This window comes from Rhinopithecus bieti, unplaced genomic scaffold (genome assembly GCF_001698545.2).
Source record: "Rhinopithecus bieti isolate Rb0 unplaced genomic scaffold, ASM169854v2 scaffold_33303, whole genome shotgun sequence".
In the NCBI taxonomy this organism is placed as follows: Eukaryota; Metazoa; Chordata; class Mammalia; order Primates; family Cercopithecidae; genus Rhinopithecus; species Rhinopithecus bieti.
Genome location: NW_016814421.1, coordinates 124274 through 148551, shown reverse-complemented (window position 1 = coordinate 148551; position 24278 = coordinate 124274). Strand labels below are relative to the sequence as shown.

The following is a 24278-nucleotide window of genomic DNA, read 5'->3' as shown; positions in this document are numbered from 1 at the left end:
CATGAGCATAAGACAAAAAGGAATGGCCAGGCGCGGTGAGTCACGCCGGTAATCCCAGCACTTTGGGAGGCCGAGGCAGGCGGATCGCCTGAGGTCGGGACTTCGAGACCAGCCTGACCAACATGGAGAAACTCCTTCTCCACTAAAAGTATAAAATTAGCTGGGCATGGTGGTACATGCCTGTAATCCCAGCTATTCGGGAGGCTGAGGCAAGAAAATCGCTTGAACCAGGGAGGCAGAGGTTGCAGTGAGCTGAGATCACACCATTGCACTCCAGCCTGGGTGACAGAGTGAGACTCTGTCTCAAGGGGAAAAAAAAAATTTATATATATATATAAAATACATAAATATATAAATGTATATAAAATATATAAATATATATTATATATAGTTTGCTTTTAAATAAATATACAGTATACTTCACTTTGTGTAATACTTGTGTTCCAGGAAAGTTGTTTGTAAATTATATATATGCAAATATAATTATATTTAGAATAAAACTGGGAGTCTGCTTCTTAGACAAACCCTGTTAAGTGTTTTTTAGACAGGAAGATATTTTTATAATGTGCCAGAGCACACTTTGTTTATTTTTGGACAGGGTATAACATTAGATGATCTAGGAGTTGGCTAATTGCCCTTCGCATTTGGGGGTCTTAATACAAAACATGATTTTGTATTAAGTGGTTTATGTGTGAAGATGAATTTTGCCAAATTTCAAAGGATTTAACTAGTTAGATTAAGTTTCTAACTCGAGCCTACCTTTAGCTAATTATTTCTTTTAAAGGTATGAGTAAATATTTACCAGAGAACATCTTAACGCGTCTTAAGTGATGAAAGCAGTACTATTTTCACAGATTATTGGAGACAAGAGTAAGTCAGGGGTCTAATCAGTTTCCTTTTGTAAATGGTTTCAAAAAGTTTTTTCTAAAGTCTATCTTGTCATATAATTTATATATATTCCCTAGTGATTTACTTTCTTTTTGTTTGTTTTGAGATGGAGTCTGGCTCTGTCGCCCAGGCTGGAGTGCAGTGGCACTATCTCAGCTCACTGCAACCACCACCTCCTGGGTTGAAGAGATTTTCTCCCACCGCAGCCTTCTGAGTAGCTGGAATTATAGGCACATGCCACCACACCCGGCTAATTTTTGTATTTTTTAGTAGAGGCAGGGGTTTCAAGAAGTTGGGCAGTCCGGTCTTGAACTCATGACCTCAAGTGATCCGCACTCCCTCGGCCTCCCAAAGCGCTGGGATTATAGGCATGAGCCACCGCTCCCCGCCGATTTACTTTCTTTAGAGTGCAGGTGCTGGTGCGGAGTGAGAGGAAAGAAGATCTGGAAATGGCAATAGAAAGCTAATCTTTCAAGAGCCGTTAAAGTTAATAATTTTTAAAACAGTTGACTAAAAGCTAGCATCCCACTGGAAAGAGATTCACAGCCTCCCTGGATAGTTGGCAGGATCTGCAACCAACGTCGGGGTGGGAGTGGTGACTAGGTGAAACAGCCCTTCACAGATCTCTCTAGCCTGAGTGTACCAAGGCTGGGCACATGGAGATTCAGGCAGGCCCTGAATTCCCCATGCATTTTCTTCCATTACATTGACATTTCTAAGCTGGCAGCATTACAATGCCAAATCCATGCTTTAAAAAAATCAGCTCAGGACTCAATCTCTAAAATGAAATCCCAGATGTGCTGCTGACCTGGCGATGGCTCCATTTGTCCCCATCGTTGTCTTTGTATTGCAGTGTTTGAGCCATTATCTGAATATTCTATTTCTTATTTATTTCTAATCAGAGTGATAATTTTTTTTTGAAAGAACAAAATGAAAGAGTATGTATAACATGATAGATCTATGTCATCAAAGATTGTGTCTCAAAGCAGCAAATAATTAAAGAGTTTACATTACTTTTAGCTCCCTGGGAACAGACATCCCTCCTATCCCCTCTCTCCACTATACCATGAAATTTTTTAATGTTTTTACATATTTGAGTCGGTAGATATTTTCCAGAATGCATTACATTCTGGTAAGGTACTGCCTACAGTTAATCTGCATTAAAACTATGTTAGTTTCAATAAATCAAATTGCATCTCCATTTAATTGTATTTGTTACATTTAATTGAATCAAATTTTTGTTTACTCTTCTAAATATTAAGAAATAGAGGAACTGAATAGTTTGTATCTTTTATAAACTGTGACGGTTTTAAACTGAAGCTCTTATTTTTCTCCTTGCAGGTCAGCAGCCAGTTCTTACCCAAATGGTTCTTTACCTATAGTCTGGGGAAATAGACGTATGTCTATTTATGAATAAATTCCATGATTTTTCCTATTTAAATTTTAATGATATAAAGGACCAAGGCCTAACATAAAATCTCTATAGTGCAAAAATTGTTGATAATGCAGTTGAGACAGCCATAAACATTATTTTCATAAATTCGTTCTTCCAGAATATGTATTCCTAAAAAGTCTGTTAAATCAAGTTTAGCCTAAAGTTGCCTCCTTACATATTTAAGTTCAGCCTAAAGGTTTTTCTGTACATCATGAACTATACAAATGGAGGTGTAAACAGACCATAGCCCACACCTGTGCCAGTCACTGAGTTTGGCCAATCAAATATAGCCAACTGTCCAAATCGTGTTCAAATAAGGCAAATGCAGAACTTGTAACCAATCCAGTTGTTTCTGTACCTCACTTCTGTTTTCTGAACATCACTTTCCTTTTGCTGTCCATAAATTTTCTTCCACCACATGGCTGCGCTGGAGTGTCTGAATCTGTGTGATTCTGGGCCTAAGGGATTCATGAATTGATCATTGCTCAATTAAACTCCTTTAAATTTAATTTGGCTGACGTTTTTTTTTTTTTTTTCTTTTCTTTTTTTTAACAAGTCCCAAATGTGTTAACAACCATGTTTGGAAAATCAGGACAAATTAAGCTCAAAAATGTGGACATCAACAGCCAATCCAGAAAATATATGGGGAGGTTCAAATGAATTGATAAGCTTTTACTCCGTCTCCTGTTTTTTTCTGAACATTTCTTTACTCACTGTTTGAACCTGTATTTAGTATGTTTCTCCACATAATATCAGAAAATTTTAGCATCGGTAGTAAGACAAATTAACAAACTAAAATGAGCATAGATATTTAAAAGAGTCAAGGACTTGGAGAAGGGAGTTTCAGATACATCTAATGTCATAATTAACACAAGACTTCTAATTAACATCATATTCCTAATTGGGGTAGTCTATTATGAGTTGGAGACTATTCTCATTTTTCTGGGCTGCCCTATGTTGACTCTTCAATTTGTAGGCAAATGCAGATGTCTTCTTTTTACAGTGGTTTTAGGGATACCAACACAGCAGCTCACTCAAACATATCTCCCCTTCCAGTTTACCAGAGAGCTGGGTATTCCCATCATTAGGATAATTTCACAGGTGCAGTAGAAACGCATTTTATGTCAGAGCCCCAGAAACACGCAGAACTTCAGATCCCTGTAAGAATGCGTTCATAGGGCAACAAAAATAGCATCAGTGCCTTGAGCTTCATTATTGTCCATTTAAAAAGCAGTCGTGGCCGGGCATGGTGACTCACTCCTGTAATCCTAGTACTTTGGGAGGCTGAGGCAGGCGGATCACTCGAGGTCAAGAGTTCAAGATCAGCCTGGCCAACATGGTCTGGTAAAAATACAAACCCTGTCTCTAGTAAAAATACAAAAATTAGCCATGCAAGGTGGCAGGCGCCTATAATCCTAGCTACTCAGGAGGCTGACGCAGGAGAATCGCTTGAACCCAGGAGGTGGAGGTTGCAGTGAGCTGAGATCACACCACTGCACTCCAGCCTGGATGACAGAGGGAGACTCTGTCTCAAAACAAACAAACAAACAAAAAAAGTCATGTGAAGTCCATTTCTACTTTATTTATAAAACTACAATGGGAAACGTTGCCATTATGTGCTTTGTGGCATAAACTTACTCTTAGAATTTACTAATAGAAAAAAAAAAAGCGTCTCTCTCAAAAATCTGATACATTTGCTTTAGCCTGATAAGAAAAGCTTAAGGTATTCATTGCCTTCTTTTTTGCCTCTATTGCCTGGAAGCTCAGAGTTCAGTTTTTTGCTCAAATATGGTAGGTATCAAAGGTTCTCTGGTTCAACTACTTTACCTCTCTCTACTCCTAGACTACATGGCTTGGTTCTTGCTTGTTTTTGTTCTTCTTTCACGTACTTGATTGAATTTTTATCTCTATTCCTAAATGATTGCAAATTATTTCATGGGAGGAGATAGAGTTCATTCTTGTTATTCACAGGAGTTATACGTTCTATAAAGTTGCTACAAACACTGAATTAGTGAATACCAAGTCATTGCTATTAGAGGAAATGGGATTAGGCTCCTGTGAGCCTCTGGCCACAGTATTTTCATCAACTGAGCAAAATAGAACATTGTTTTCTATGTGCTTTCGTTTAAAGATACCTTATATAATATATAGTTGATTCGTTAACACTGAACTCATGGTCAACAGCACTATAACTCACGCCTGAACGAAACTTATCTGTGTATCTTCTCCTTAAGGCACATACAGCCTGCTTGCCCTTAAGAACACTAGACAGTCCCTCAGTACTGCCCATGGGGGATATTTTAAACAGAGAAACCACCACTTGAAAGGACAAAAATGTGAAAATATGGCATTAAATAAATCATGAAAAGGACACTTGTTTACAACATGAGAGCTAAAACAAGAATGTACAGCACCAACTTGTTTGACCTCAGCTGAGAATATGCAAGTTGCATGACTCAAATTTTTACCGCTCTGTATATGCCTGCAAATAACTACAAAAGCACCATGATATTGATTCTGGGGTCACAAATAAATGTTATTAAGCAGGCAGATTTGCAAATACATGATTATTGAATCACAAGGATTGATGGTATGTTATCTCAAAATTAATATTATCATATTTTGGCCAATTAGCATATTTACAACAATAAGAAGAGCAGGTTAACAAATAGAAAGGAGGGTTCTGTGGGAGTGGAACTGGTGAAAAGCACACTTGGATAACCTTGTAGAAATATGCAAAAGGCTAGAGCAAAGACAGAATGAGCATATTCCAGGGGGCAGCCAGGGGTTCTGACCAGCGACTCAGGGCCCTGGGAACAGACTAGGAAAACAAGGTGAGGCTAAAAGGAGACAGCATTAACCTATTTCACAATTTTCCTTTTTTTTTTTTTTTTTTTTTTTCTATTGCAATGACCTTTCTATTATATTCATTATTGCTTAGCTAGAAGTATCCGGAGGGACTTACTTTCTTTCTAAATAGATTTTATTTTATTTTATTTCATTTTATTATTATTTTTTTGAGATGGAGTCTCACTTATCGCCCAGGCTGGAGTGCAGTAGCATGATCTTGGCTCACTGCAACCTCTGCCTCCTGGATTCAAGCGATTCCCCTGCCTCAGTCTCCCGAGTAGCTGGGATTACAGGCATTAGCCACCACACTTGGGTAATTTTTGTATTTTTAGTAGACAAGGGGTTTCACCATGTTGACCAGGCTGGTCTCAAACTCCTGACCGCGGGTGATCCTCCCACCTCAGCCTCCCAAAGTGCTGGTATTACAGGCATGAGCCACTGCGACAGGCCCCAAATAGATTTTTTACTCTACACTTAGGCTAATACATCAGGCCATGTAAGTGGGCATTGTGATGCTAATAGTAGCCTAATGCATAAGGAGCTTTGGCCAAATTGTTAGTAAAAGTTGAGGCATCAGATTCTAAAGGAAACCTGATGTCATATTTCTAGTGTTGATGATGAAAAACTTTATTAAACCTGAAAGAGCCAACTCCCTCCCTATACCTCCATTTTCACAGCAACACCCACACAAAGACACTCAACCGGTGAAAACTGGTAGAAAGGCAGGCTGGAAAATAAACATGTGAAATGTGTAGGACAAATAAGCAGATCAGCTCATTTATTTAGGATGCTGCAACGTAGTAGATTCTCAGTATTTCAGGGATCTATTATGTAAGAAGTAGATCTAAATTTGGCCGGGCACAGTGGCTCACACCTATAATCCCAGCACTTTGGGAGACCAAGGTATGCAGATCATTTGAGGTCAGGAGTTTGAGACTAGCCTGGCCAACATGGGTGAAACCCCATTTCTACTAAAAATACAAAAATTACCCGGGTGTGGTGGCTAATGCCTGTAATCCCAGCTACTCGGGAGGCTGAGGCAGGAGAATCACTTGAAGCCGGGAGGTGGAAGTTGCAGTGAGCCAAGATGGTGCCACTGCACTTCAGTGGGTGACAAAGAAAGACTCTGTATCAAAAAATAAAAGAAAGAAAGGGTAAATTTTCTGTCTGTACTGGGACTGTCTTTAACTTTAACCCTCACAGATCTTCCATTTAGTGAAAATTGTTAGGATTATTTGTATCATAGACCTCCTTAGAAATTTTAACTCATAATCATTTGTCAGTGTGATTGGCTAATTCATTGTCTCTTCCCACAGTTATATCCCTCAGAAGATATTGATATATTGAAAAACTATATCTATATGATGTGTTTTATTCATGAACTTGGCTCAGTTCTTGAAGTGGCACTCTCATTATCTCTGATTAATATGACACTCTTCTCCTCCTCCCTGCAGCCATCTCAGGGTTATGAGATGGTTTTTCTTCTAGTTCTGTGGCTCTTATCCTTCCTGTCCTTCATTTGGACTGTGGTCCTAAACCTGTTAGGATGGGCAACCAACATACAGATTATAGTGTAGGAGGGACCTTGCCCAAATAGTCATGATTTTTAGCATTAAATGTTTTGATCTTGTTATTTGGCCAAATTTTACAGAATTTGAAGAAACATTTCAGAAAAGACTTTATATTAACATTTTCCATTTTAGAAGAATAGAAATAATCTTCATGTTATTATGATACATTAAAGTGTTAGAATCAAGTAGATTGACTTGAAAGTTAGAATGCGTCTGATTTCCAAACAGGCCAGTTTGCTCTGCTTTCTTTTATAGTAGGTTGACATCAGACCATTGGCCCAGCTGATATGCAGCCAGAACACACCAGTGTGGTTTATTTTGATTGATCAGCAGGTGTCGTGCTCATTGTTGAATGTGTTTAATATCACCCTTAGTCCCTGAAGAATCAGGAGAGGAAACAGCAGAGATGAGTGCAGATATATTACTGACACTCTTTAAAATGACTCTTCAAGTGTACATTCTCTTTGCAGTGACTCAGAAAGAAGCATCTTCTTAATATAGAATAGGTTGGCACTGCTAAAATAAAAAAAAAATGAATGAGCTTTATTGAAAATCTAAACTTATAGGTATGTTATTACCACAAAGCTTTAACAAAAATCAGCTGTACAGGGCATTAATTTATTGTAATTTATTATAGTGTTTTCTTGAACTTCAACAATCAGAGATATTTTTACTACAAATTCTATGCAGGTTATGTTCCTTGCTGACACAATATCCAGTGACAATGGTACAAATGAATTTGAAAGACAGTGATTTACTTTATAGAAGTTTATGTTGCCTGTTCATTAAAAAATAGTATTATTGAATAAATTGAAGAAACTTTCAACAAATACTTTTGTCTGAAACTAGGGGATGGAGGGTGAAATTAGTTGCAGCAGCCCTGCAGACTAAGAATGTTTTTAAATAAGCTCTTGAGACTACACAGATAAGACCTAACAGCAAGGTGTGTCTTAAAATTTATTTTAGTCAATGTTTTGATTTTGCTTTGACGTAAGGGAAAAGATTTTACCTATCCTATTAATATATAAGGTTGTCTTGTTTATCTTTCTTGATATTATCTTCTAAACTTTGATGGACTTGAGAATGTCCTGATAAACCTAGTTATACCTAAAATTACTTGAAAATATTAAAAGAAATTTTCTTTTCACATAAAGCTTTACAGAAACCTTTTCTGAAAAATAGTTCAAAGCCGTATGCCCTTGAAGTAAGACTGGAAGCCATTTCAGTGCAGTTCATTAAGTCCTCTAGCAGTTCTGTAAAGAAAAACGCATCAATTCTCTCCAAGAATATCAATAGTTATCTGATCTAGGCTTTGTTTGTGCTGGAATAAGCAAGAAACTGTTTACATATCTTTTCTTACAAACAAGTGGGGCAACCAATTCCACATTTGTTTTCTAAATTTCTCTGACTTGAAATTATCATTTGGAGATAAGCCAAGTACAGATAGAAAACCCAGACTAAATTTCCCTGTGATGAACGAATTAGTTTAGTTTAGAGCTATTTCTCACATAGCAGTCTTCTATCACTAGACATTTGACCTAACTTACTCATTCACAGTCACACACACATGTTCATGTGGCAGATACTGGACTCCATTTAGCTTAATCAATAAGGTATGTTTTTAAGGAGTCGAGCTGTTGTCTGTGATCCCTGCCAATCATCTAAATCCTTAATTGTGAGTCATTTTATTCTACATAATGAATCTATTTTTCTAGACTGGAGGACTGGAAATTGGACTGAATAGTGTATTGGTGTCTTATTTCTGAAGCCAATGACTGAGGAGGCAATATAGCACTAATGATTACTCTAAAATTATTAAGGTGCAATCAACCAAAATATCTTTTGCTATCATGTATCTTTGAGGTTGGCCATTTAGTTTGCAACGGTGGACCTGTTTGCCGAACCTACAGTTATTTATAAGCCCATCTCTTATTCTGGTAGTTGGCTAGATTTGGCTTAGAAAATAATGTCATCATTCTCAATGGAAAAATGCTCAGGCTAGTTGATCAGTTACTAATACTTTAGTCTGCAGAATGACCACAGCATCTGTGAATTCACCAGCTCAATCTACTTACATATACAGTATTTCTCAGTGTTCATGGGGGATTGGTTTGAGGACCCTCGGTTAATACCAAAATCCACAGGTGCCCAAATCCTTGTATAAAATGGCACAGTATTAGCATATAATGTCCTTCAATATATTTTAAATCATCTGTAGATTACTTATACCTAATGCAATGTAAATGCTATGTAACGAGTTGTTATACTATATTGTTTAGGGAATAATAACAAGAAAAAAATGTCTCTACATATTTAGGACAGATACAACCATTCATTTTTTTCCCAGATATTTTTGATCTGCAGTTGGCTAAATCTATGGATAATGAACCCATGAATGGGGAGGGCTATCTGTACCTCTCCCCATCTCGAGATGGAGTCTTGCTCTGTTGCCCAGAGCTGGAGTGCAATGGCGCGATCTCGCTCACTGCAACCTCTGTCTCCCGGATTCAAGCAATTCTCCTGCCTCGGCAACCCGAATAGCTGGGATTACAGGCGTGCACCACCACGACTGGCTAATTTTTGTATTTTTGGTAGAGATAGGGTTTCACCATGTTGGCCAGGCTGGCCTTGATCTCCTGACCTCTCATGATCTGCCCGCCTCAGCAACCCGAATAGCTGGGATTACAGGCTTGCACTACCACGTCCAGCTAATTTTTGTGTTTTTGGTAGAGACAGGGTTTCACCATGTTGGCCAGGCTGGTCTCAAACTCCTAACCTCATCATCCGCCTGCCTCGGCCTCCCAAAGTGCTGGGATTACAAGCCTGAGCCACCGCACCCACCTGGCTATCTGTATTTTTAAATGTTAAATAGGTGGGAAACTGATAACTTATTGTCAAAGATACCCAGTCAGGTGTTGTTGACAGTATTGGTGAATAAGCCTCAAATTCTATGCAATTCCCTTGAGGATGGACTTAGAAACTCTACAGAGGAAGACAAAAGGTCCTTTCTACAAGAGAGGATAGTGACCATATTTTCAGAACTATGGATCAAAACATTTATTTAACTTGTTAAATATTTATTATTCATTTTACCCTGAATCTGCCAGTGTAATGGAATATTTAAAGTAGTAGCTGCTCCATAAATTCCAGGCCATAGCACTGCCATCCAGATGGGTCACATAGATTTTACTGATAAAGTTATTTTTGCCCCGCAATTCTCGTACAACTCTATTTCTAAGCCTGGAGCCTCTAACATTAGGCATTACTTTGGACTTTTGTTACATGTAAACAAGTAAATATATTTACTGGGAACAGTAATTTATAGTTGTTTTTAGCCATAACTACGTTAGCAGAAATTAATTTATCAGAAAGACTAGCCAACAAATCATTGATTTGCTAGCTTGGGGGCAGCAAAATGGCACTAAGCACTGTAGAAAACATCAAAAGAGAGAAAGATGGGCTCTGAAATAAAGTTCTAAGAAAGATTAATTTTACCCATGATTTATACTATAAGGAAAGAACTTTACCCTCAATTAATATGAAGGATACTCAAGAAGACAATCTTACCTTCATGATAAAATAGACAAATCATAACGTTATTTGCCCAGACAGAATTTTAGGAGCCATAGAGAATGTTTGACCTTATAAAAAGCTTCATTATTTCCAATTAAGTAGGAGAAGCTGAGGTTATATTATTTCTTCACAAAGTCTGCAAAAAAGCATCTTTTGATTCTTCCTTACTAAGGTGTCATGACAAAGCAACTATTATTTAGAATGTTATTGACTTATGTATAGACATTATTGCTATAGTGTAAACATACTTCTGGAAACTCATCACTGGAATAAATTTCATAAAAATATTCACTCCTGTAATTCTAGTATAAATTCATTTCTGATCCATGTGTACAGGGTAATTTTAAAGTCAGAGTAATGAAGTGATATTTGCTGCTAAAAAAGCAAAAAGATATTCACCATTCAGTCTACTTCTTAGACTTTTCTTAATTAGTGTTGGATTTGAGGTATACTCTCAGCATCTGGGGGTGCTAGATAGTACATTACGACAAAGAAATAGGACCTTAGTAGATAAGAAACCTTTACTTTTCTGCCCTTATATTTATTTGTCCTTGGGACCCTGTGGTTTGGAGAAGACCTAACTGTTGCCTGTATCACCTAGTTCAGTTGTGCCTTGAAATCATTCCTTGGGGTGATTTTGGTAATTGTGTTACCTAAAACTGGACTCAGAAAGACTATGGCTACAATGGGAGAATGTTTGTTTACTTTAACTCTCTTTCATGTTTTCCATGCTGTGCATATTTACGGCACAAAGGTCTTGTAATCTTAACAAGTTATATGTAAAAAGGTATTCCAAAGAGAAAGCAGTAGTAAGAAAAAATAGAATTTGCAAAACTCTTCCCATTAAAGTCAAAATTACTAAACTTTTGATTTTCTTATACAATAGCCTAGACTTGAACACTGTTATATTCAATGAATGTATACTTTTGCTGATAATAGTTCGAAGCTGAAAATAGGGGTGCTTATTGTTGGTCTTTAGTCAAGGGTTTAACATCAATGTACATTTTCACCCTTGATAACCATGTCAAATAGTCATCAGTTAAAATGATTCACAAATGTTCATCATAAGTTGTAGGAGGACTTTTTTCCAGCAATATGTGTGTCTTCTTTCCATATTTATTATTACTCTCTCATATAAGTCCATATACTCTTTACAAAACAAGAGATTTGTCCCTATAATATTAGCTTACCTACAATCAAAACACAAGAAAAAACGCATTGATATTTCCCAAAAGAATGTGAAATGTTGATCAATTTACAGATAGGGATAACATAGAAGATTAGCAGTTCAATACTAGTTTAGTGAATAATATAAGTAGCCAAATGCTTAAGAAAAAAAAAAATTAAAGTCCACAATACTGTAATCAGAAATCTTGCCTGGAATATTTGTAGGTGTGGATTATGTGTCTGACTTGTACATGAGTCATTTAAATGTTCTCCATCTATGATCACCACAACAGAAATAACTTGGATATTGCCATTTTATAAGGAGCTTTTATGAAAAACTTATTTGTTCAAACTAGATGTCTCAAATGATGGATCCATAACAAAGAAAGAGTTATACACCTGAAATCCAGAAGGAACACAGAGAACTTCTCAACTGAACAAGTAGGCATGCAATATGTTCTCATACTAATTATTTAATAGTCAGAAATACTTGTGATGGACAGTTTGAAGCACCCAGATGGTGGTATAAATAATTTTTATAAATTTAATAGAATATCTCCCAAACTTTTTCAAACAGTGAAGAAAAAAATATTAACATGGAGATGAAGAAGGGGAAGAGAAGAGGCAGAAGAAGAGACAAGGTAATTTTCCCTAAATTTGGTCAAACATTTGACACGTTTTTCCAGTCAATTTCTTGACAATATTTTACATGTTATTGGAATCTACACAAATACTCATTACTAGACAATTATTCTGTAATTTTTCTAGAACATCAAGATATATTTGTTATGCTTTGGTAAGTAGATCTTGAGGATAAAAGTGTCATCAATTTAGTGACAGCAAAGCTAGAACAAAGCTACTAATTAAAATGAAGAGAATGGGAGTTAATTTGAACTTAAATTAACATTGGCTGGGCATCAATTATTAGAGCATGATATTAGTGAGCCAGAATCACTTGATTCAATCACATTCTGTTGGGTTACCAATCTCTACTACTAGGACATATTTATAATTGAGATATGACTTGTCATTTTTCACAGGGTGGGTTGGGAGAGAACATAGGTGAAGAGAATTATACACGAAAGAAAAATTACTTAATGATTGCCCCCACAGAAGCTACAGGCATATTTATTATGTCCTTCCAATTTAACAACAATGATTTTAATGATAAATACATATATATACACACATATATATAATTATATATATAACCTTAAATTTTCCCTAAGTCCTTCCTGAACTTAAACGTATTTATTAGCTAAAGCAGAGTAGTGGTTGCAGAAAATAAAGAAAATAATTATTCCTCTCTTATGGTTACTCCACCTCCTTCTTTCCAGGACCTCCTTGACAGATGGCATTTGGTCTCATAGATTTTGGAGATCACCCATGTGCCTGTATTTCCCAGTCATTATCATCAGCCTGACCTCTCCTGAGAGGTCTAGATTTCAAGAGTCATTTTCTTGAGCATATGCAATTGAATAACCACAGTTACCTCAAATGCAGTACTTCTTCCTCCCTTAACCTGCCTTTCCTTTTCTATGCCTGATTTCAATTTTGGGGACTACTATTTATCCATCTATTGCCTTAGTAGAGCCAGAAATTTAGACTTCATAATAATTTCTCCTTTCCCCCTATGTCTGGTTAATGCCCACTCTTGCTAATTATTTCTTTAATATTAATATAATTTATCTTCTCCAACTTTACAATTTCAGACCTTTGGTATTTCCCACTCCTCACTGATCTTTCTACAGTTTTAACCTCCTTAAATTTATCTTCCTCTTTATTACCATATTACTGCGTTCAAACCACTAACTGAAAACTTATCAAGTTACACTAAAATTATCTACTCATGTAACTCTCTATTTTACTTGATTCTAAGTTCTTTAAGAGCAGGAACTATATCTTACTGACCATTACAACTAAAGTACCTAATATGACCTGCCAGATAGTAGGCACTTAATGAATATTTTAAGCAAAAAATTCAGATAGACGAAAATTATACCAGAGATTAAATTGGTATTGTCAGGTTTAACACGGTGACAGGTTTTTTGTTGTAATAACATTGTCAGCTTTAACCAACTTAACATTTTTCCTAATGTTTGTAATGTCCTACAACAGGCAGCAATTTTGCTCCTCAAAGAACATCATTCATTCTTGGATTTCTTATTTTCATCTTTCAGATCAAGTGACTATGCACAATGCATAAACTGAACTCTCCACAGTTCAGTTTACTGTGGAAAACACCAATTAGAAAGCAGTTCTGAGCTATTTTTAAATCCTCCGATTCTAATTTCTACGTACTTTTAGAAAACACGATTCCTGAAAATAAGACAAAATATTTCTACTGGTTATAAAATATTGCAATGCAAACAGAACATATTTCTTTAAACATATAGTTAATATTTATGAATTTTAATTGTTCCTTTTCTATTTTGAGTTAGTTCTCTGTTCTCAAGTTGCCAAGCTTATACCCTCAAGTGTCTCAATATTTACAATATTGATTTTTAGAATCAACCTTACTGCTCTAGACTGCTTAGACCTTCACGGCTATGTTTTACTAAAATCACTAGAATCTAACACCTTCTAGAACTGAAGAATGGGAAACTGGTTTCTGGGTCCCTGGCCTCATGCATAAGTCTACTTTAAAAGTCAAAGCAAACTTTGAAAGGGTGAAAACTGTAAGGAATCAGAACCATGGAAAATACACCTGATAAGAAGATCTGCTGGGAAGCAGAATAACAATATAATTTGAGGCAAATTAATCTTCAGAGCAACTCAGTTATTATCATTTAATCATTTCCAAAGAAAACCTCAATGTAGAATTTTATGACTTCCTCAGAGCTTGCACAGGAAACATGCCCAGCAAGGTTTCTCCATGTTTGCAGAGGACACAAAGCCTGCAGGTTGGTGTACCTGTACTTAGTGATCAGTATGTTTTGTCTTTATCCATTTTTCATCTCTCCTCACCTTTATTTAAATATAAGTTGCTCCATAATCACAGATGAATAAATTCTTATCAAGTACGTACATTCCTGAGGGCACCCAAATTAAAGGTGTTCAGAAACAATACTAATGAATACTTGTTGGGTATATTTTATTTTTGTCTTCTTGGTTTTCCTAATAGGTAAGTGAAAAAAAATAAAATATAGCAAAGGAGATTTGGGGAGACTGTATAGGCCAATTTCAAAATAAGTAGAACCTGATGATGGCCTAGTGAAATTACGAGAAGAAAGCAAACCCAAAGTTGCTCATTTCATCTTATTACTATTACTACTATGCAGGCTTCATCAACTAGCATCTTGTTTCCAATTGAAGATTAAAGAATAGACCTTTCAAACTTGATGGTCTATTTATTTAAGCCTGTTTTGTTATGTTTTAACCCTCTGTTATAAATATGAGAATATTTTTGTTACAGCATTTCTTTTCCTGTAAGATATGTTTTGCAGTGTTGTTTCCTAGGTTCTTCCTAATAGAAGCTTTTACTTCCAAACCTTGAGAGGCAGTATTTGAGAATAGGTATTACAAACCTTAGAAAGATTAAGATCAAAGATTGAGTGGGAGAGGGACAGATATAAGGACTGGGAATGACAGTTTCCATACAGTTAGTTATGATATCTATCTTTAGTTCGCTTAAAGAATTAATAAATTAGCAAACAGGTTGCATTGCTCCTACATTTTACAGCATTTGGGAGAAAGTTCCAGAAAATCAGAGGCTTAAGTTACTCCAAGGATGCACCTAAGTCAATATGTGGCACCTCTTGATATTAGAAAAAGTTTCTAATTCTTTTCAAAGTCACTAAGACATGACTAGCTTCTCTTTCCCTCTGAAAAATCTAATTTCATTTTGTATTTTTAATATTTAGATATGTACAGGAACATTTATCAATAGTTCATTTTGTTTATGAAAATAATATATTTTGAATAATAGACCGTAAGAACTGAATAATTCATTTAATGAATTTCTCAGGCTCTGATTACCTTGCCTAAGTTAGATTGGGCAAATATAATACAAGCTGATTTTGCTTTTTCTAATTATTATTGTTCTGGTATATCCCTCAGGTCAGATTTAACACATAATCTCATTTTTTTCTGAGCCAGTTAAGGAGAGAAACAAGAAGAAAACAGATTAATTTGACTCCAAGTTCAATATGATTGAAAATAAATTTATGTGCTAGAACGAAGCCAGAAAGAGGACTAAAATGAAGTCTTGTACTTTTTTCCTAAACTTATTAAAAAGAAATTTTCCCTCTATTATAGAGTTCATATGTTTCTATCTCTTCTTCCATGTTTACATATATGCACACACACACACACACACACACATACTTATGCACACAGATTTATGTATAACATAAAGATAACCTTAGGTAGATCTAAGGTTTTCTATCTATCTATCTATCTATCTATCTATCTATCTATCTATCTATCTCTACCTATCATCTATCTAGAGGGATAGACACATAAATGGAAGGAAGAAAAGGAAAAAGAAGGAAAGAAGGAAGGAAGTAAACATAAAACAAGAATTATGTGTTGCCCAAGTCTAGAGTTGAACAGTAGGGATGTTAAAATAACCCTTACCTTTTATTTTACACAGGAGAAAATCAAGATCCTTAAGGAGACTGAATGCCCTGTCTATAGTTATACACTACTCAATGCTAGGAATATTTGACTAATAATAGACTTCCTACTGTTTTTATTTAAATCCCACCAATATATGAAGTCTACATCTCCTCTCTATGAAATCGTTTCCAAAATTATGTGAGTGGGTCTTGGTATCCTTGAATACAGCTGTAGCTACCTAGAAACGTTTTTCCTGCTTTTCTGGATATTAAATATTTGCTTTAGAACGCAGCCACTACTTAATCTACTTTGATCTGTTTTATATTTTATAACTAAACTTTCATTATCAGTTCTTAATTTAAAATATCTATAACACGTTATCAAATATTAAACAAATTGTGTTCTTGTATTTGTAGGATTACAGCTTTGGATGAGCGCTTGAGGGTTGTTTAGTTCAACCTCCCAGTAGAAGCCATTCTATAACACCTCTGACAAGTTAAGTTTTAGGTTGCTGCACTTCCTGATCTTCATTGGTCTTGTCTAGTTTCTGCAATGACTCTTCCCCATTGGTGCCTCCAGATTCACCTTGTGCCTCTCTCTGCCACCTGCTTTCCATTCTCCAAACTCCTTTCCTCAGTTTCTTGAATACTCCAAGCTCTTTCCCAGGTTAAGAATTCAGCAAATGCTTTTGTACCATCTGGTTTGTTCTTGTTCAACCCCTTCACCTGACTAGCAACCAGGCAACCTTTAGATCTCAACTGAAATGCCCTTTCCTCACAGTAGTCCTCTTGACCACTTCTGCCATTAGTCTTTCTCATTTAAAGAAGTGATTTGCAGTCGCAATAACTTCTCAGCTTTCTTTGATTTTAATTTTCTTTTGGTGTTGTGTAGACCTTCCATTCTGAACACTATTTTCTTTCACATAGAAAGAAGAGGGATTCATGGCTGGGTGCAGTGGTACACACCTATAATCCCAGCACTTTGGAAGGCCAAGGCAGGCAGATCACCTGAGGTCAGGAGTTCAAAGCAACCTGGCCAACATGGTGAAACCCCATCTCTACTAAAAATACAAAAATTAGCCTGGTGTGGTGGCACATGCCTGTAATCCCAGCTACTTGGGAGGTTGACGTGGGAGAATCACTTGAACCCCGGGGCAGAGGTTGTAATGAGCTGAGATCAAGCCACTGCACTCCAGCCTGGGCAATAGAAACTCTTCTAAAAAAAAAAAAAAAAAAAGAAAGAAAAGAAAAGAAAAGAAAGAAGAGGGACTCAAAGTAGAAACTGAGTAATTCTACTTTCTTTCACGTTCACCAGCACCAGCATGAAGGGAGATGACCCTTCTTTATTCACTGCTTTGTTTCAAACAATGTGAAAATAATCTATCACTCTCCTGAGCATTTTTCCCAAGATTCCACTCACTGTGCGTTACTCTTCTTCAAACTATGCTTACAGCTCTGACAACACCTTCGTTAAGTATTTCTAATTATATGTTTCCTTTATTCATCTGTTCTGGAAGTCATTTTAAAAAATTGAATTTATTAGAGCTTCTACGTATGTAGCCTCATGAGTTTTTCTGGGGGCATCCTTCTTTTCAATTATCTTTAGAATTAGGTGAAACGCTATTTTCAGAATTTTTTAAAGTTAGTTTTTCTGAATATCTTATTTTGAGAACTCCATCTCTTTCCCGAACTGCCAGTGATTCCACACTGCTACATGAAATCATCACTTCCCTGTCCTCATCTCACTGTTTATCTTGGCCCTGTCTGACACCATTGACCACACCCTTCATCCTAAAAAAAATTCCTGGCTTAGGTTCATGATGACACGCTCATCCAGTTTACCTTTCACTTGAATGGCTTTTTACTGACTCCTCCCATTCAAGGTCCCAAATGTCTGCATAAGCCAGAGCTGCATCCTCAAGCCCTGATTTTTTTCTCTGTAATCTCTCTCTGAGTGATGTCCTCAAGGCTATCACTCTAAATAGCATCCATAGGCACTTGCCTCTCAAATTTCTATATCCAACTATGATGTCCTCTAGGTGTTCCAGATTCATATATGCAAAAGCCCAAGTTGATAATTCCACTTGGATGTTGAAAAACACTTCAAAAGGCTGCAAAGAAATTCTTCATTTCCCATTAAAACCGTTTCTTCCTAGCTTTATCCATCTTAGGAAATGGCCTTCTGTCTACCCAGTATCTTTCAGTAGAAATCCTGTTGATCATTTGGTTCTTTTGTTTCTTCACCTCCACCTTTATCCAATTTATTAGCAAGTTCTGTCAGCTCTGCCTTCAAATATTTTCTGAATCTCTCTACTTCTCTAGGTGGCCACTGTTCTGACCCTAATCTATGCCACTGTCATAACTGGTCTATTGGAATAGCCTCCTAACTGGATTCTCTTCTACTCTGGTCACCCTATGACTTAGTCCCTTCAAGGAAGCCAGAGTGATCTTTTAAAAAGATCACCTGGCCGGGCACAGTGGCTTACGCCTGTAATCCCAGCACTTTGGGAGGCCGAGGTGGGCAGATCGCAAGGTCAGGAGATCGAGATCATCTTGACCAATGTGGTGAAACCCCATCTCTACTAAAAATACAAAAATTAGCTGGGCATGGTGGCACATGCCTGTAGTCCTAGCTACTCAAGAGGCTGAGGCAGGAGAATCACTTGAACCCAGGAGGTGGAGGTTGCAGTGAGCCAAGATCGTGCCACTGCACTCCAGCCTGGCAGCAGAGCAATACTCTGTCTTGGTTAAAAATAAATAAATAAATATAAATAAAAATAAATAAATAATCACCTCCCCTGAGGCTTTTCTTGACCACTGAATCACACAGTCCCCTTCAGATCACTCTCACTATATTACCCTTTAACATTTTTTTTTTCTTAGTATCACCAGAAGTTCCAGAATTACTAATTTATTTACTTATCTATCTCTCTCCAAACCCCAGATATAATTTCCATGACAGCAGAGGCCTTGTATATCTCACTAAACTCTGTTATTCACAATGCTTAGAAGAATATTAAAGTTCATAGTATGCTCAGTAAATATTTATTGAAAAACATTCAACGGGCTATGTCTAAATCACAGTGTTTTGTCATTTTACTTGGAATAAAAAACAAAGGCCAAAAAGTTTATTAGGACCTTCAAAGTCCTCCAAGACCTGTCCCCATTATCTCCTCTCTCTCATTTCTTGCCACCCCCACCTCACTCCCTCTATGCCAGGTGCATAGGCTGCTTTGCTGTTCCTGAAAGATGCCAGAATGCTTCAATCTAGAATGCTCTTCCTCCACATATCCACGTGTATCATTCCCTTACTTGCCTCAGATCGATATTAAAATGTCATCTCAGTGAGGCTTTTCCTGGGCATCTGATATAGAATTTCAGTTCTCCCTGCCCCCAGCCCCGGACACTTTCTGCATGCCTCCTGGGCTTCATACTCTCTGCTGAGCATTTCTCGCTAATGTGCCATAGACTGACCCTGCTTATCTAGTTTGGTCTTTGTCTCCCTGGTAAAAGACAAGCTCTATAAGGTCAGGAATTTTGGTCCACTTCTGTCCACACAGAGTTCAGTGCATAACACTCTTTACAAATATTTGTTGAATAAATGAACAAGCAACTTAATTAATTATTTATCTCAGTTTATTGAGCAGTTGTTTAGTTAAAAAGACTAAATTTATTGAAGATTTTTTTGGTCATTTGATAAACAGAGTGTTACTCTCTTTATTGGCAATCTAGACAAGTTTGTCTTATTTAAGGAGTGCCAATGGGAGGTTAATATTCGGAGAACATGAATAATGATTGCAAAGGGTGTGAAACAAATTGAGTAATACTATCAACTCCATATTTGGGGTTTACAATAGGTTTGTTATTATGCGCAGTGATGTTGCTGCTTCCTACTTCTATAGGATATACTTAAGCCCCATATATACCTAATAATGAATTAAAAAAAAAATCATTCCCCTTTGGCAGCCATCTTTAGAAAGGAACGTATTCTTCATGGGAAACACCTGGTATGTCCTGTCTGTTTTTATTGAAATCATTTTCCTGCATCTCAACATTACAATTACTTGCTTAACACCTGAACTATTGGTCAACCTGCCTTGATGAATCAACTCAAGAAACTGGATTGATTGTGAGATGAGCTTTATATGAGTAATTGTTCTATATTTCATGCCCTACTGATCTGAGAGCCCAAAACCTAACCAAAAATTTGCAGAAGTGAGGGTGGGAAAAGAACAGGTTTCTATTCTGAACAACCTGGACATTTGGATAACTTCCATTTTTCCAGAAAAACAGTGAAATAAATGAACAGCAATTCTGAAACCAACATATAGTTGTAGTGTAAACTGGCATACCAACTGATCTTCTCCTACCAAGAAGATCAATTATATTAGGGTTACCTTCCCTATTGGGTCAAACATGCCTGTTCCAGAAATGACCTATGAGAAAGGGGAACTGTGGTTTGCTTGCATTCAACAGATTCCCTTTATTCCTTCTTGGCAACTATGAGAACAGGCTCATCCAGTTTCATCTGCTGTTTTGTTTTCCTTTCGAAGGCAATGTCAGTAACACTGTATGAGAGGCCATAGTCATTTCTGAAACAGGAAAGTCCCAATAATATTAAACTATCTGTCAAGATTACCCTTTTTTGGTTATCGGTAGGAATCACCTCCTGCCTTCAAGGATGGCTGACCCCATCTGGGTAGAGGATTATACTAGGAAACTGTGAAAAATAACTGAGGGGCAATGGCACATGACAGGTATGTCTCTCTCTTCATCACTGCAATGTGGACTTTACAGCAGCTTGAAAATTCATTAAACTCAAATATCTGAGTTTATAATAATGCTTAAGTCCCTCTTTTCCATCAACTTTTCAAAATTTATAACCATAAAACCCTGTATATTCTATATAGATATTACTGAATATGTGTGATTATAACTAAATATTGAGAACCATAGACATTTTTCTTATAAACAGAACACAATAAAAATTCAGAGCTGTAATATATTAAACAACAATTTTGTTCTTAATAACCTTGAAATTATATGTTATTACTTTGGACTTAATGATGTGCAGTTTAAAACAACTGGAATTGCATAACCTTAGCTTTAGATCTTGACATAAAAAACTCATAAAACATGATACAGGTGCGAAGGCTCTAACCAAACACAGCTTTTTCCTAGGAACACAGTCTCTGCTTACAGTTCACCTTCTTCAGTAGTTTTCAGAGGCTTAACTAATGTTGCATTGGGTGGGAAAGTCTTGAAAGCTAATTTATTGTGACTACTTGAGTGAACACACATGCACACATATACCCTAGTTGGTGCGACACTTAGATCAGAATTCGAAAGTAACAGAGCAAAAAACTGGAAAACAGAAAGTACTCTTAAGGTCTCTGTGGCTATTTCATGTAAGGAAGTGCATATAAATGTCTTATCACTCTCCTGGCTTGCCTCACTAAGTCACTCCTCCTGGAATGAAACCCTGAGCACATCATCATCCATGCTTTTTCTTATTCATTATTTTGATTGTGTTTTGAGGTGCAAATGAAAGGAAATTAACATTGTTGTGCCTAGGCTTTTTGTTTTTCTTTTTTGCTTTTTTTGGTGGTAACCAGCTGTTTGATAAGCAAACACTCAAAGAGAGCCAGGTTGAGTTGACCCATGCCATCCGTGCAGCACACATCACTACTGTCTTCTTTGCAAGGATTTCTGATGGAAACCGCGATCGAAGGTGTACATGCACTCACACACGCACACACACACAGAGGCCTCACTTCCCACAGTGCAGGCCGGCGCTGCAGCACCCGGGTAGGTGGGAACGCGTTCCAGCAGCAACAGCCCGCCTTCCCAACTCACCAGCCTGCGAAGTTTCCTTGCCCGGAGAGCAGGTGTCAGATTTCAGAGAGGTTTCTTTCCCCTTCCCAAGCCCTGGAACTCCCGGGCTCCACCGCCAGCAAGGAGACAGGATCTGCTCCACAGGGCGACGAGCACGGGGACAGCTCCTTATCTCCTCCAACCTGTGGCTCCGGATGGGTCCAAGGCCAGGCGGTCCGCAGCCCCTGCCCGTCAGGACTGCGAGTGGCAGGGCTGGTGGCACCACCCTTGGAGTCCGCCGCGGTGGCGGGGCTGGGTAAGGTTTGTGTGAGAAGAAGGCGTGTCTGCAAGTCCCAACGCGGATGTGCGGAGCTCACCTCAGGCAAGTCTTGCTGGTGACTCAACTGCTGCAGTGAGAAACACACTCCGCTCGGGAATGAAATCTCCACACTGTGGGGCTTCGAGTCCTAGCAGCGAGCTCATTTTTATTCATTTTTTTTCCCTGTGTTTTCTTTGATGTCTCTCATTCAAAAAGCCCAGGGCGCTGTGAGAAGAACTGGGGCCCTGGCATTGCGTTCTATCCTCCGAGGGGGTGTCTTATTAACTATGGGGCGTGAAAGCGAGGGATTGCGAGTGGGGAGCAGAGGAGGGCCTCGGGAAATAAAAGAGGGCGTTGGAAAGAAATTAATATTTCAAAAGTTAGGATGTGTTCATATGAATGCTCTATTAATCGTATGCAACATCCAAATTCACTTCCCAAAGTCCTAATGCACTTCCTAAAGTCACTTCAGAGGTCAATAGGCTACCACTAAGTAAGATAATGAGCACACGGAGGCATTGAACAAATATTTGTTAAGCACCTACTATGTGCTACGTCCTGTTCTAAACACATTAGATTCGTCCACAAAGCAAAGATCCTGGCTGCCCATCTTGGGATTACATTTTAGACACATTCAGACATCCCTAATTTACAGACTGGTAGTAAAGGTAAGAATACAAGCTTGGGTACATTATAGTAGCAACCGATTTACTCCTCTGTGAACAGAATTTAAAAGTTCCAAACCTGTGACTTGGATTCATGTTAGTAAACAATGAGATGTCAATGACTGCTTGAATTTCAATTGCTTAACTTGGTTCTTATTCAATGCCCTAGAGATAATCTGGGAGGCACTGTTGTTATCAGCTTCCAGAGAATTTCTTGTGGAAGGAAGCAAAGGAATAGCCCAAACCAAAACACAGAACAAACAATAGCAAAGTAGTGGAAAAATTGAGTATTAGAGAAAACATTTTGGTCTCATAGAAATCTGTCTATTCTATTATGAAACTATTAAAGAAGTTCTATTTTGTGTCCTTCAATGTTCTTGAAAGTTGAAAAGAAGAGCAATAATGCCTTCATAGTGTTATTGTGAGGAATTGACTTCATATCAGTAATATGCGTAGAATGTGCCTGGAACAGTAAGTTCTATGAATGTGTTGGCTATACTTATAATTTTGGTAACACTTAATCTACTCCATTTTCCCCAAGTAAGATCCAGTTCATAAAAATCATTTTGGAACTACTACATAAAAGCATATGAGGCTCAGATTGTAGATTTTTCAAAGTATGTATGCTTAGAATCTATATTTATGATAAATCTACTTTGCATTTAACAGCAATATCTAAGTGTATAACAAGTATGTATCCATGGGCCCAGACAGAAATAATAGAAAGAACATAAGAAACTTGAATCTTTTCCACTGTTAACACATGATTTAAAATCAACCTCTGTGCTATACAATGATAACCCATATTCTTTACCTAGTTCATGTATTCACTACTGACATTAATCCTAATAGCTATTATTTCCTGTACGCAATATAGTTTCATCTCATTTGACTTTCACATCATTACTGTGAAATAGGCAAGGCATCTATTATATTTGTTGTCTCCATTTTCAGAATGAGGTAACTGAGGTTGAGAAAGTTGCAATAAATCTGTCCAAAGTGATGAAGTTCAAAAGGTAGAAGTCAGGTCTATTGATCCTGAATGCCGAGCTCATAGTGGTCACTGCATTGTGCTACCTACCTGCAACTTCTAGAAAAAGTTTCTGCCATGAGAAAATCTGACACACACATTTATTGATTACTCTCCTTGCCACCTTTCCCTAGATAAGTGTGTCACCTGCTTTATAGGACCAACTCTTGCAGGAATAGCTCTCCTGGAGTGACTTGCCACATAGAGTCCTGTCTCTGAGGTTCCAAGGCTCAGATCCAGTAGTGTTACATAGTGACAAGAGAAATATTGCTCGGCCACTCCATGAAGGCCACTTTGACCAGAGGTAGAGCAGAATAAAAAACAATGGAAAACCAGTGAAAACACGGGGACAGCATTATGTGTCATGATAATAGTAATAAGGTCTTCCTGTACCTGTAGTTTATGTA

At 37.4% G+C, this 24278-nt stretch overlaps 1 protein-coding gene across 1 annotated transcript in view; it reads right to left on the bottom strand.

Annotated features, from left to right (window-relative positions):
- The window catches only part of RAB27B (RAB27B, member RAS oncogene family), a 68908-nt gene extending 46729 nt beyond the window's left edge, over positions 1-22179 (bottom strand). Inside the window, exon 1 of the mRNA XM_017850129.1 lies at positions 21900-22179. The gene's annotated coding sequence lies outside the window, so the exon portion shown is untranslated. The remainder of the gene's footprint in view (positions 1-21899) is intronic.
- Positions 22180-24278: the final 2099 nt, after the last annotated feature.